Source organism: Harpia harpyja, chromosome 7 (assembly GCF_026419915.1).
Source record: "Harpia harpyja isolate bHarHar1 chromosome 7, bHarHar1 primary haplotype, whole genome shotgun sequence".
NCBI classification, from domain to species: domain Eukaryota; kingdom Metazoa; phylum Chordata; class Aves; order Accipitriformes; family Accipitridae; genus Harpia; species Harpia harpyja.
This window is the reverse complement of record NC_068946.1, coordinates 47,653,265-47,666,512: the sequence shown is the minus strand read 5'-3', so window position 1 is coordinate 47,666,512 and position 13,248 is coordinate 47,653,265.

Genomic DNA, 13,248 nt, shown 5'->3' with positions numbered 1-13,248 from the left:
GTCTACATCACTAATAATAATTATGTCACTAGTTATTGGTACACTTGTTAACACCCAGTTCTGGTATCATATCTCATAAAATAAAGACAAGAAAAAGCCATTGAGAAAATGATGGCCATCTCCATGAAAAAAAAACCAAAGCTGCATTGCAGCAACAGCTGTCCTGCTGAAGGAGCAGAAAGCTATGCAACACAAAGTGATCTTTGGGTCTTGAAAAGTCCCAGAGGTCAATTTTCAACAAATACATGCCACTGGTTAACGTGTTGGGTAGCTGTTCACACTAGAAAAGAGTTCTTAGTCCCCAAGGAGGCAGTTCCAGAGCCCATGTTGCAGCCAGTTGAGTCACACTAGTATCAGAGTGTCCTGGATCAGGCCCTAAACCACAAGAGGCATTTTTCACCATAAACAAAATGCATCACACCAAATCCATCTGAAATTTAAATTTCAGATTCCTTCCTTTAAAAAAAAAAAAAAGATTCTTAGGTTACCCAGCATCTGAGCACTGCATTTTTTTTTTTTTTCATTGAGGAACATTGCACATAGTTTGGCACATGAGATACTTGAGTTCCCAGTGACGGAACGAGTCTTCAGATATATCACAGTGACTGCAGCGGTAACACAAATTGTCACAAAATGGTGCCAGCCATTTGCCGGACCAGCCCTCACTCTCAGCAGCACAAGCTCCTTTCAAGAGGAACACGTGGCAGACCGATGATGTTGTTTGGGGTTGCGTTAGGGAGGGGAAGACCAGACGGATGAAGCTGACAGTACCAAACGACAAGTGCTGCTCAAACAGGAGGGCAAGCTTGCACAGCTGCACTGAGAAAACACAAGACTGTTGCACAAATGACAACTCAAGATCGAAGGACAGAAACTAGACTTGAAAATCAACATCAGTGCAGCTTTGACTGGATCCTGGGAGATGTGCAGCTTTTGTCAAAGAAACTGTTTTGACCCTGGTTGGGGAAGGCTGGTAAGATACCATGCATGAAAATGTTTGACAAAGATTTGTGTTGCCTTGCTACAGCACAAAGTGTCTCTGCAGACAGAAATAGTGAAAACAAAACTAACAACTTTACTAAGCATTTTTATAACAATAACAAAAAAATAAGAATAAACTGCAGTTTTATTGAGGCAAATGAGAGACCATGAAGAGAGAAAACAAGTAATCAGGGTCAGAGTAACTGAGACTTTGCAGGAGTCCCGGAGAATGCTATGGCAAGAGAAATGTTAAAATAAAGCCACCACCAAAGCAGTCTGAGAGCTCCGGGCCCAAGCCACACTCAGCACTGTCACAATTTTAAATATCAGTGAAGATAGCTAAGCCTCAAAATAAACCATCTCCAGAAGATTTCTTCTGTTTTCCCATCTATAGTAGAATCATAGAACGGTTTGGGTTGGAAGGGACCTTAAAGATCATCTAGTTCCAACACCCCCACCATGGGCAGGAACACCTTCCACTAGACCAGGTTGCTCAAAGCCCCATCCAACCTGGCCTTGAATGTTTCCAGGGATGGGGCATCCACAGCCTCTCTGGGCAACCTGTTCCAGTGCCTCACCACCCTCACAGTGAAGAACTTCTTCCTTACATCTAATCTAAACCTACCCTCTCTCAGTTCAAAGCCATTACCCCTTGTCCTATCACTACATGCCCTTGGAAAAAGTCCCTCCCCAGCTTTCCTGTAGGCCCCCTTTAGGTACTGGAAGGCTGCTATAAGGTCTCCCCAGAGCCTTCTCTTCTCCAAGCTCAACAACCCCAACTCTCTCAGCCTGTCTTCATAGGAGAGGAGCTCCAGCCCTCTGATTATCTTCGTGGCCCTCCTCTAGACTCACTCCAACAGGTCCATGTTCTTCTTATCTTGGATCTTATGTAGGATCAATGTCAGGTGGGATCACCAGGTTCAAGCAAATATAACTTCATAAGTAAGTTTGCAAAACAAAGTTTGCAGCTGCCTGTTGCATCCTCTCTCAAACACCAAGTCGTGCAATAAAAACATTTCAAAAACAGACATGATAAACAACTTCCCCCATATCTGCTGCTGGAAGGAACTCGGGAGAATAGCAATGATTTGCAAATTTAACTAGTAGGCAAATTATAAATATTCAGAAGTATGCATTATGTAACATTTGCCTTTTATCATTTGAAGAGCTGCGATTGCCTAGGAAAGGAGATAGCAGGATTTGTACAGTACCTGGGAGAGATGCTGCAGAGGTATGTAAAAATTGTGTATCCAACTAAGGAAGGATCTCTTACACTTCTGGACCTAGAGTAGGTTTTTTTAAACATCCTCTTCATTACACACAGAGTTAAATTTCACTAAACTCATACCATCTCCCCTTTGCCCAAGAATCACCACTGTTCTTTGCAGTCCAAATTCAATTGTTAGTTTGCCCAACAACACAACCTTGACTGCACCAGCATTTCTCAACATAACTAGGAGCAGAATTTTGTTCAAAAGAAGAGACAAAGATGTTTACAAAATTTCTTTACACTTCTCAATTAAATTTTTCTTAATTTAGAAATAAAGAGAATTTGCTGACTCAAACTTGAAGCATTTGATTACAAGTACATTCACTTAGTCATCTCTCAGTGCCAAATGCTGAGCCCTAATTCTCAAGCACCTTCACGAGCATTTCTTCCCCCACCACTGCAATCCTGCATGCAAAACAAGCTGGTCAGCCTGATGTACGGTTACTGATCAGACAGACACGGGGTGAACCCTTGCCTGGAAGAACAGCTACTGCCCCACACCACTGAGAGGGACAGTGACATTTCATGGGACCATTAAGCCCAGTGACACCTCCCTGAGCTACAGCCTCAGCTCTGGGCTTCCCATCAGCTGGCCTCAGGCACACACTGCCTCAAGTGGCATAAAGATGGGAACAGTTACTGCGGGCATTTCCCAGTACTTAATAGAAGTGCTTAAACAGTTCAAAATAATTCTTATTAAGGGAAAGTGGTGGTTTGTTAATCAGCCAATTCAGCTTATTGCAGACAATTGTACTCTTGAACTGCACGGGCTTGGTACAGATGAGAACGACTGAGGTGCTGACCCAGCTTTTCCTAAAGTCTGCTTAATTCAGTGGAAACTAGGGCAACTTATGTGCCAGAGACAGCATCACTTTCAGTTTAGGAACATCTTTTCTCTCAGGATCTCCACCCAAAGAAATCTGGTTTTAATCTTCCCTTTTTGATGCAACAAAAGAAAAGCTGCCAGCTTGCAAACACCTAAATGCACCTTCTTCAGCACAGAGCGTTCATTTATTCATCAGCCTCTGGGCAGCATAAGAATTATGCCTTCTGACTGCTTTCAAATTGGATTCATAATTTCCCTGCAAGAGACATCACATGTTTCTTGATACTGGATATGGCAGATAGAGTGAAGACATTTTGTAAAACTGACCAATTTTTTTTTTTATTGGCACGCAGTATAATCAGCCTACTCGCACATCAGGCAGGACTTCTATTAGGCAGAGCTTTGCATTCTTTCAAAACACCTTCGGAAAAGAAATGTGTCTATCAAGAGCAGTGATAATGTATGTCTGCTTTAAGCCATGAAGTCCCTGAAAGGCATGTAGCACCACCTGCTAAATTCCAGAGCAATGCAAAATTCCTGCTCCAAGCCCAGGCACAAAAGAGTGCTTTGTATCACACCCAGGCTGGGTGAAGCACAGAAGAGAAAAGAGACAACCGTGATTTTCAGCTTTTAAATATATTCCTAGTCCTTGTGTACAGAATTCAGCCTAGAAGAGTTGCAACAGAAGAGGATATTCATTCAAGGTTATACAAAGCGGTTAACTTCAGCACTCATGTTCCTTATATTGAATAACTGTTCAAGCCATGAACAGTTTCACCAGTGCTACTAAGTCAACACATGAGGGAAGGCATTCATTATGACAAGTTATCAAAGTCAGGACCTTAAACTCCTGTAAGTTTGTTTAGTTTCACTGACAGGGTAAAGAACTAAATTATGTAACAGAACCTGCCTGTTGAAGAACCATTATAGATTTAATTAAAAGTGAGGAGACCACAGAAACCCTGTTTTACCTACACAACCCTTGTCTGAAAATACCTCCTAGATAGAAACCCCTAGTTCTCATAGATATCCTTGTTCTGTTTGAGTTGTGATTTCTTTTTCCTGAGCAATTGCTTTAGTGGTCTACAAAGTTCTCCTCGCCAGAGAGTGCTCATAGGCACCATCATAAATACATGGACTCTTTCAGCTGGTAAAGGTCAACCCATGGCTAATGGTATTTGCTGGGAAGTTGTGCTGTATCCTGTTGTAAAGAAAGGAAGAAAGACTATTGCCCAAACCAATTCCAATTTAACAGATACTGATTAGTTTTTTAAACTTATCCTAGATACCAGACATTTTTCACATAGTACCTTGATTGCATAGATTTCCTTTACTCAGATCAGACTGCCCAGGAAATCCCCCTGCAGTAACTCAGTGTTCATATATATTGTCTAAATAAAGCATCCAGTGTATTGACTTAACCTGCATAATTGAGGGAAAAAAGTCACACCAAATTTTCCTATTTGAATAAAATTCAAATTCATAAATGCTATTTACAAATGTAAATCTTGACTGTTTAGGAAATATCAGAATATTGAACAGATGTTATAAGCTTTAAATGGGCAGATTTCCCACATCAATTGTGCATTGAAATACTCAATCAGCTGCATGGTATAATATGCGCTACATCTTCCAGGGCAGAAATAGCTGATGGCAATTATTATAAGCAAACTTGCTTTCAAGGGGGGCAAATTAGAACAAAAGGAAATAAGCTGGAAGAAATCACATCTGCTCTGCTTCCCTGTAAGAACATGCACTGGGGCAATGGAGAAAGGAAGACTGCGACCAAGGAGCTAGAGTTGGCTTTTAATAAAGAGTAAGTTTTAAGTTTGAAGAAGCCTGGAAAAAAGTGTTTACTGAGCAACAGGCACACTTTGCCAGCAGATATCAGCAAGCTAAGAAGCAGCAGCAGTACAAGCTAGAGAGGTTTCTACAACAAGCAGCAGGAATCCCTGCTAGCAGAGCTGGGGTGCTGTGCAGAGATACCTCAATTTGGCCATATCTCCTGCACTTTGTCAATGAGTAAAGACCATTTAGTTCATAAAATCCTCTGCAAAAGCTCTGTTTTCTTTCCTTCTATTGCTATATGTCCCCAAAGAATAAAGATATGAAGCGTAGTAATCAGAAGCTGAAACTCTACCAAGAGCACGGCTGAGCAATAGACAAGTCCTGGAGATCGATACTCCCGCTGCAGGTGCCATTCCCAAGCTGTCGCACCAGGGAGAGCAAGCATCAATCTGTGCCCAGCAATCCTGCCGATGGAGCTGCAGACAGAGATTATGACTAGACCCATGACAGCTCAAGGAAAAAAAAAAAGTCAGCTCCAAAATGCAAGTTTCAATGCAGTTGTTCACAATCAGATACTCAGCTGGCACTGAGAAGGACAGGGCATACAGGTTTTAAATAAGCTCCTTGCAAAATTGAAACACTTGAACCATATTGTTTGAAAAGCTAAGTTTTAGATATTAAAATAGAAGGGCACTTTTTTCTTTTTTTTCTTTAAAAAAAAAGACTCAAGTCTGCAGGATTGAGCCTTTAAATCCAGTGTTGGCACCTAACCGAGACCAGGTCCCCTACTGCAGAGGTGCTAGGAACCGCCTGCTCCCTTCATTAGGGTGTTCAATTTAAGTACCTAAACATTCATTTAGAGATCTACCTTTTAGGCCTTTACCTCCCTGAGGTTTAAAAGTGAGTAAATTGGATTTCAAAAGAAATCTGCTGCATTTAAGCTGGAAAGAACAGCAAATTGCAGCTTGGTGTGAAGAAGCCTGGTATGCCTCAGGGCAGGGCTTGTAACAGCAGTGTTGACAGATCCTCAGGAAAAGCAGCATTTAAGAGGGGCTGATAGAGCATCCTGTAAGAAACAATCCTTATCCAATGGCATCTTTTCATTTACTACTAGAGTCTACATCTCCTGTGTATGTTACTATATATGGCATATGCACAGCCTTTAACCAAGTGCACTGAAAGACAGCAGCAGTGTAAATTAGGAAAAAAATATTTCCATCTAAAGGAGGTATGAATTCACTAAATATCAAGTACAGTAACAGCATTCCTAGACCGAAATATTACACCCTTGTTCTGCCCAAATTAGTTTGCTCAGTCATATCTAAATCTTGAGTTCTTAACATCTATGAAAGTATAAAAATAATACTTCAAGATAATTTTTCTATATTAAAGTCATCTTTCCTTTTTATCTATGCCTCTAAGAGGAGTAAATACTTCATATTTTGCACAGTATTCATATTTTGTCCTGCAAATTAAGTTGCAAGAACCAAGTACCCCCCACACACACCCCACAGCTGATAATTAGTCCTCTTGTGTTCAATTAATCTCCTGACACCTTAAAAAAGGCTAAGGTGTGAGCACTGTCCATTTATGAAGGGGAGCAGTGTCAAAGGAAAGGCTGTATGGAATAGGCTCTGGTCAATGCCAGACTTAATGCAATTGCTACAAGAGGGTCACGTAATAAAAAGCCACTTAAAATATTTTATTCATTTTATGTCCCATAGTTCTTTACAATTATTAAGCACACACACAGGGATTGAGACAAATCCCAAACTGCGGGATGCCCAGCTGCACAGGTTGCCTGTAGTGCTTTGGGTTGATTGTTAAAGGATTGTAGCACTCACAGCTTGTGCCCTTCTCTTCAAAACACACAGCTGAAGAACATTTCAGTTCTTCAAGGAAATGCTGTTTCTAAGGCTCACTCACCTTGAAATGAATAAGTAAATCGAGTTCCACACTGAAGCAGCAGGTGTGAGAAATGCAGTTTATTGCACCTAACAAGTGTTCTGCTGAATTGTTGTAATTGCTGCTTGGTCAAGTCCCTGCTGAAGTTGCCAGAGAATCACAGAAGTCCGAGTTTGACTTGTTATTTCTTCATTGGCACCCTAATATTTAGTACAGTGTAATTCCTGTGCATATAACTATCAGTAATAATGCAGATTTGATTTAAACTCATTTGCACACTCAAATTCTGTTTACAGAATTTGCACACTCATTTGCACACTCAAATTCAGGATTTCCTTTCTGATAGCTCACACTAACACCACCATCAGCACAGACACAGTGGCTCAGGTCTGCACAGCATTATAAACACCAGTCTACCACTGACAGGACAACACTCTGCAAGCTTCTCCCCTTTTATTTGCATCTCTTTGAAGAGATGAAACACAAAACACCTGCTACAAAATATTTCTGGGGCAGAGTCCCTAAAAAATCCTAGAAGATCCTCAGCAGCCCATAGTCCACAGGTGCTGAGGAGTGCAAACACAGCAGCTTCACCCAGAATCCAGCCCCAAATACTTTACCATTGCATTAGGGTAGTGTTTGTCCTCTTGGATAGTACCAGGGTGAGGGGAAACGGTGGAGTGGTTTCCTCCCTCTTTGCCAGCAATATTCCAGACATTAAATCCCGTGTTGTTTTGTTTATTTTATCTAGTTTGTTCAGACTTGGATGATGGTACAAACGAAACTACCTTAGAGGGAATTGTAATAATATTAAAACTTATAGTGGGTTATATGAAAGTCAGGAGTTGTTTTCATGTGCTGCAATGCAAAAATTACATTTTTGGCTACAGCTAACCTGTCCTTATACTGAAAATGTTATTTAAGAAAAAAAAAAGAAGCTTTCAACATTAGCAATTTCTATTGCAATAAGATCTTGGAAGAGCTAGTAATACTCAACAAAAGCCTTTAGTTAAAACAGAGATGAAATAACTGTTTTAAAAAAAGAAACAAAGCAGAAGTCTGGCCTCAATTGTTTTATAGTTTCTACCAATAGAAGCAAGAAATCCTGTGGGAGGACAGAAAGCAGTATGTGATTTAAAGGGTGTAATATCTCTCATTTTGTCCAAGAAAAGCTTTTTATTAGTTTTGCTATTGAGCAATTTTTAGAGGTGAGAGGAAAGGAACAAATGAATCTATGTAATAATTCTGAAAGAAAAGTCAAGTTTAATAACAAGCAGATGTAACATATGAACAGACACAAGAAAAGCCTTCAAGATGATAGTTCTGTGTCAGCTTTTGACAAGATGTGGTTGGAAGATTATATATTGCATTTTGCATCAGTTTCTGTTAAGTGGTTAGAGCGAAATTGTGTTGTTCCCCCTTGTCTCTTTCTAGCATGCCACTGTTAGATGAAAGTGACTTTTTTCCTTTTTTTTTTTTTTTAAGCTTACCTAACTATGCTAAAAAGTAACATCTCATACCTGGGGAAACATCAGCTCCTCCACTGCTTTTACTTACAAAAAAAGCAAAAGAGAGATGCAGATTAAGACAAGCCAAAAGCAGTAACTGTTAACACAAAGAAGATATGGGACTTAATACAATGAAATACACTGCTGTGTTACTGCTACACACGAGTCAGTAGAAAAGTTTAAGTGCTGCTTTTATAGGTCACCTACCAAGAATCAACCCCCCCTTACTCCACCTATTTCCTCACTCTCTTTTGGTCACTTGACGTGTAAACTACAACTTGGACTCCTGGTCAGGGCAACAGGGCAGGGATAAGTAGATACAAGAGAAAAGACAGAGGAACCCATGCTGTGGCTGGAACTCACAACTAGCACTTCAAAAGGCACAGAAATTTACAAAGAAATTCCCAAACTCCATTTGTTTAGGCCAGGTCCAAAGATCTAGAGATCTTTCCAGCCTTCTTAACTGAATCCAAACCCCCATGGTACAGCCTGGAAGGTCCCAATCTCCCAGGCCTCTTGGCTCAGTAGTTTTCTTCACAACTTACTTGCTTATTATATAGTTGTGAGCTGTTCTGGCATTCCTGATAAAGCACTTAGCTCCAGTAAGCTAAGACTGTATCTCATTTGTCCCTGCATAAGAGCTTTTGGCTCTCCTTAGATAGGTTCTGCACACTCTTACAATTAAATCACTAACAAATATACAACCTACTTTAACCCACTTTTAAGGTGCAGAAACATAAATAAGCACCAAGAAAGACACTTTATAAATAGCCAAAGTACCTCTGTGTAAGCTTACAACACCCAGTAGAACGCACGTCCTTCACCTTGTAGCAGGCAGCTCAGCAAGCAGCATCCTTTCCCTCCCCTTATCTAAGGGGACCATTGGAGAATCAACCACGGATCTCAGAGAGCACTTTGAGTCAGTTCCTACTCACACCTCAGTATTCTTTTAAACCCAACCCTTTCCTCTACACACCTCCCTCCTAACCTCCCCTCCTCCAGTGAGCCTTGGCCACATCTTCTACCCCACCCTCCACAAGATGCAGGTGATACCAATTTTCCAAGGCACCCAGCAATTAGCCTTAAGGGGTCCCAGCTGCCTCTGGGCTGGACATAAAAGCTTCCTCACATGCCCATGTTATTATGCATTTAATCTAGGAGTGCTATATATTCCTATAGCCTCACATAACAAGTATCTGATGCATTATGAATTCTTCTAGCAGCTATTGCTGTCATAAACAAATGGAACAAGCTGCACTGCTTAATACTTTTAGTTGAACTCAGTAAATACTTTAGATCCCACAAAGTTATTGTGAAATACTACAGAGCAAATCCTTCGGATTCAAATGTTTCACTGATAAGTCTTCTAAATAAAGGATAGTGGAAAAAAAGGTATCCAAAAAATATTATCTGAACTTAGCAAGTACCAAAAGAAGTTATAACCAAAAGGAATATAGTTCATCTGCTTACAAAAAGACTCATCATATGATTGGCAAGCACCATTTTAGTGAAAGGTGAGTTGGATAGCAAGTCCTGGTCAACTAAAAAAGAAACCTTCTCAGCCTGTAAATACTAAATGATCAAGACTTCTGGTTTACGTGTTTTATGATGAATAGTGGGAGATAATGGATTAAATGGCACTCACAGTCCTGCTTGGAAATTTTTCATGCAGAAGAAAAATAATGACTGCCTAAGCCCTTTACATAATGTAAAATAACATGGCATAAGCATCAGTCAGTCACTCATTACAAGATGCCACTGATATTTCCCATGACAGAGCAGAGCACAACGTGTGCAATGTAATGGACATAGTGAGCCAGTGGGGTTGCATTTCATGCTGGTTATCTGAACGTCCCAAAGCTACTGACCAACCTGAACCAGAATGGTAGAACCAGCAACTTCATTCCTTTTCTGTCTCATGGTTGTGTGCTTAATAGTATACTGTCATTAACAATGTGTATCTTCATGCCTATCATACACAAGGATAGAAAGATTTACTGATGCCTTAAAAGCAGTTTAAATTGAAATTTTACAGCAGGTGAAGGGCAGAAGTCACTTGCTCTGTTCTCCTCTGTGTGCTTGTAATTGATATCACTTAATTTCACGCATTTGAGAAAAAATATGTAATTAATAGTCTGCAGATGGTGTGTATTTTGAAGCTTTTAATATACCTAGAGAAGCAACTTTGGCTACTCTTGTTGAACAAGCACTACTCGCTCAGCTCTTCTGAGCAACTTGCCAGTATTGCCAGCCCAAAGAATTCAACAATCCTAAGCCAGAAGCTTCAGAAGCATGAGATTTCAATTAAAAATTACAATTTTTTACTCTTTGCCTTCTGATTCTTATTTTCATCTTCAAGGTTCAGTCAATGCCTACTTGCAAGTTTCTTCTTCACAATCCCAAGAGCTTAACAGAAGCTGAAACTCTCATATAATTGCCAAGAACTGGAAACAGAGACCTTAAGCAGAACATTAAGTACTGTAACAAAGACAGAAGTTGTGAAGTCTGAGCAATTCATGTTTCCAAAACAGGCTTATGTCCAAACTTTCAGAAGTTCTTAATGTTTCAAATTCACAGCTAACACAGGTGTCTCAAAGCTACTTTAGGCTTATTGTTCTTGCTGCAGGCTTTGAGATCCCCACTGAACGTAACTGGGAATTCATATGGTGACTTCAATGGAGCTGTGTTGATTGACACCAGAAGGTGATCTCAAAGTTCACCAAAAAGAGATGCTATCTTCAGTAAAAATTCCGTTCAGAGCTAAGAAGAATCTTGGAAGCGCCCATTTTTACCCATAAAGCAGGATCTAAATACATCTACACCTTGACCCTCCTTGTCTTGAAATATTTGAACTTCCTTTGATAATATCAAGTTCCAGCACTTCAGAAATACATTTCTCAGTTCTTCTGGGTTCCTGCTTTGGTGACAAGCTTTTTCCCTTGATCCCAGTGTAAGAGTTTTCTCTGGCATGCTCTTTGCTCCCACCTTTTTCTGGTCTGCTTCCAAGAACCGAACATTTTTAGTTCTCCCATTAGATTTTAGCTTTTGTATATTTTGCTTTATTGGAACTGGCAACATGGTGCTATTTAAACACAGCTCCATCTGTCAGAGTCAAGTCCTGCAGGTAGGGTGTCATGTTTGATTTCATGTTATCATTTGTTGTGTAGTCAGAGCTAAAGAAAAAAAATGTTTACTATAAAACAGTTACTTTTATAAATTCCTTTGAGAGCTCTTTTACTGTTATTGCAGGACCTACTTGTGCCCTTACGAATACAACCCCTTCTACACTGCCAGAGAGAAAACAGAAGGGGTGTGCTCAGTCTGGCTTTGGTCATTGGGTTTCCCTCTTCTGCTTTCCATGTCGACTGCATGTCCTAAGCATGTATGTGAATTTATATGCCAGCATTATAGCTGATGGAAAACATCGCAGGCCTAAAATAAAGCTGACATTTTGGAGACTGAGTTTTCAGATTTGAAAATGAATGTACCTATCTTTCATCGCCCAGGTCCAGAGCTGTTGTCTGGTATGAGGTTACATCTGACACTGGAAGAAGAGATATGGTTACCACCAGCGTGGTAACAGTTGTACTTCACAGTCAGTGTTTCCCAGCCAAAAGGGCACTAGATGGGAAGCAATGCCTAATAAAAACATCATTTACTGGAGCCTTTCTGGCGCTCATATCAAATAGATCTGGTGAACACAATTATTTCTTTCCCAGTCTCCTAGATTGACATTGCTTCTTCTGTTCCTTTTTCTTCTCAAAAAGACATAACCTTTAAAAACCTCAAAAATATGAAGCTGACTATAGTCCTGAGATATTTGTGACAGCATATATAGAAACGTTTGCAACCCATTAGAGTGCTCGTCTTCTCTTTTCTTTTCACAAAAAATACGCACATCTCACCTTGCAGGTCTCGCCAATCACATTTGCTTGGGAAAAGCATTACACGCACGTTTTAATTTTGCTTTATCTTTTGCACTGCATCAACATTGTTTTTCTGCAGCCATCCAGAAATGGCTATTCAGGTGTAAGAGGTTTCCTGCATTTCTTCTTACTCCCTTAAGCAGTTCTCTGTTTGTTTGGGTTTTTTTCCAAATGGCAGCATTAAGGTTTCTAGCCTGACAATTTCTAAAGATAGATAGACCTGCAGTATATACTGCCTGTACAGCTTCACTGAAGGCAATGGTGTCCCGAGGCAGAAAGCATGGCCAGCATCTCTCATGCCCTCCCACTCTGAAAGTCACCCCAGTGGAGAGCGATCAAGTGCTGACAGACAATCCACGTTGCAATAGCGAGGGATCAAGCCATGGAAGCATTTCCCAAGGGCCACTCACGTTTCCTCTCCTATTGGAACACGCTCGAGTTCTGCGAGGTGGGCAGAACCTGATGGAGGATCTGACACCGCGGGAGTAACTGGCAGTAAAAGGGGTGACGATCCAACTCAGGCTCTCTGCCAGCAGCCGTGCAGAGAGGCAGGGCAGCTTTCCTGCCACGAGCACCCAGCAGACCGTGCATCAGAGGGGCTGTGAAAGGAAGCTGTGAATGTAAACACGGGGAAGCAGGTTGCAGCCGGAGGGCTGGGAGGGTTGAGCTGCAGCCTTGCTGCAACCCTTGCAGACAGCCATGCCGCCAGCTGGCTCGGACGCCTGCTTCAGCCACGCGAGCCCAGCCCGGCTTTCCACTTTTAACAGCAAACAGCTGGGGAAAGGCCACATCTTAAACAATCAGAGCTCCTCTGCTCAGTAAATGTGAGGCATAAATCTGAGGGCTTACATCGACATCAGCACAGCTGACCCAGTGCTAGGCTGCTACTGTAAGATCTGTGCTTTTAGTGCAAATAAAGTACCGCGTCAGTGGGAGGAATCGGTTAAGCCCTCTGCTATTAGCTCTGTTGTCATTGTAAGCACTTTTCCAGGTTGTGCTGCTGGAAGCAGCTGTTTCAATTCATCCACAAATTTTTCTAAAGCA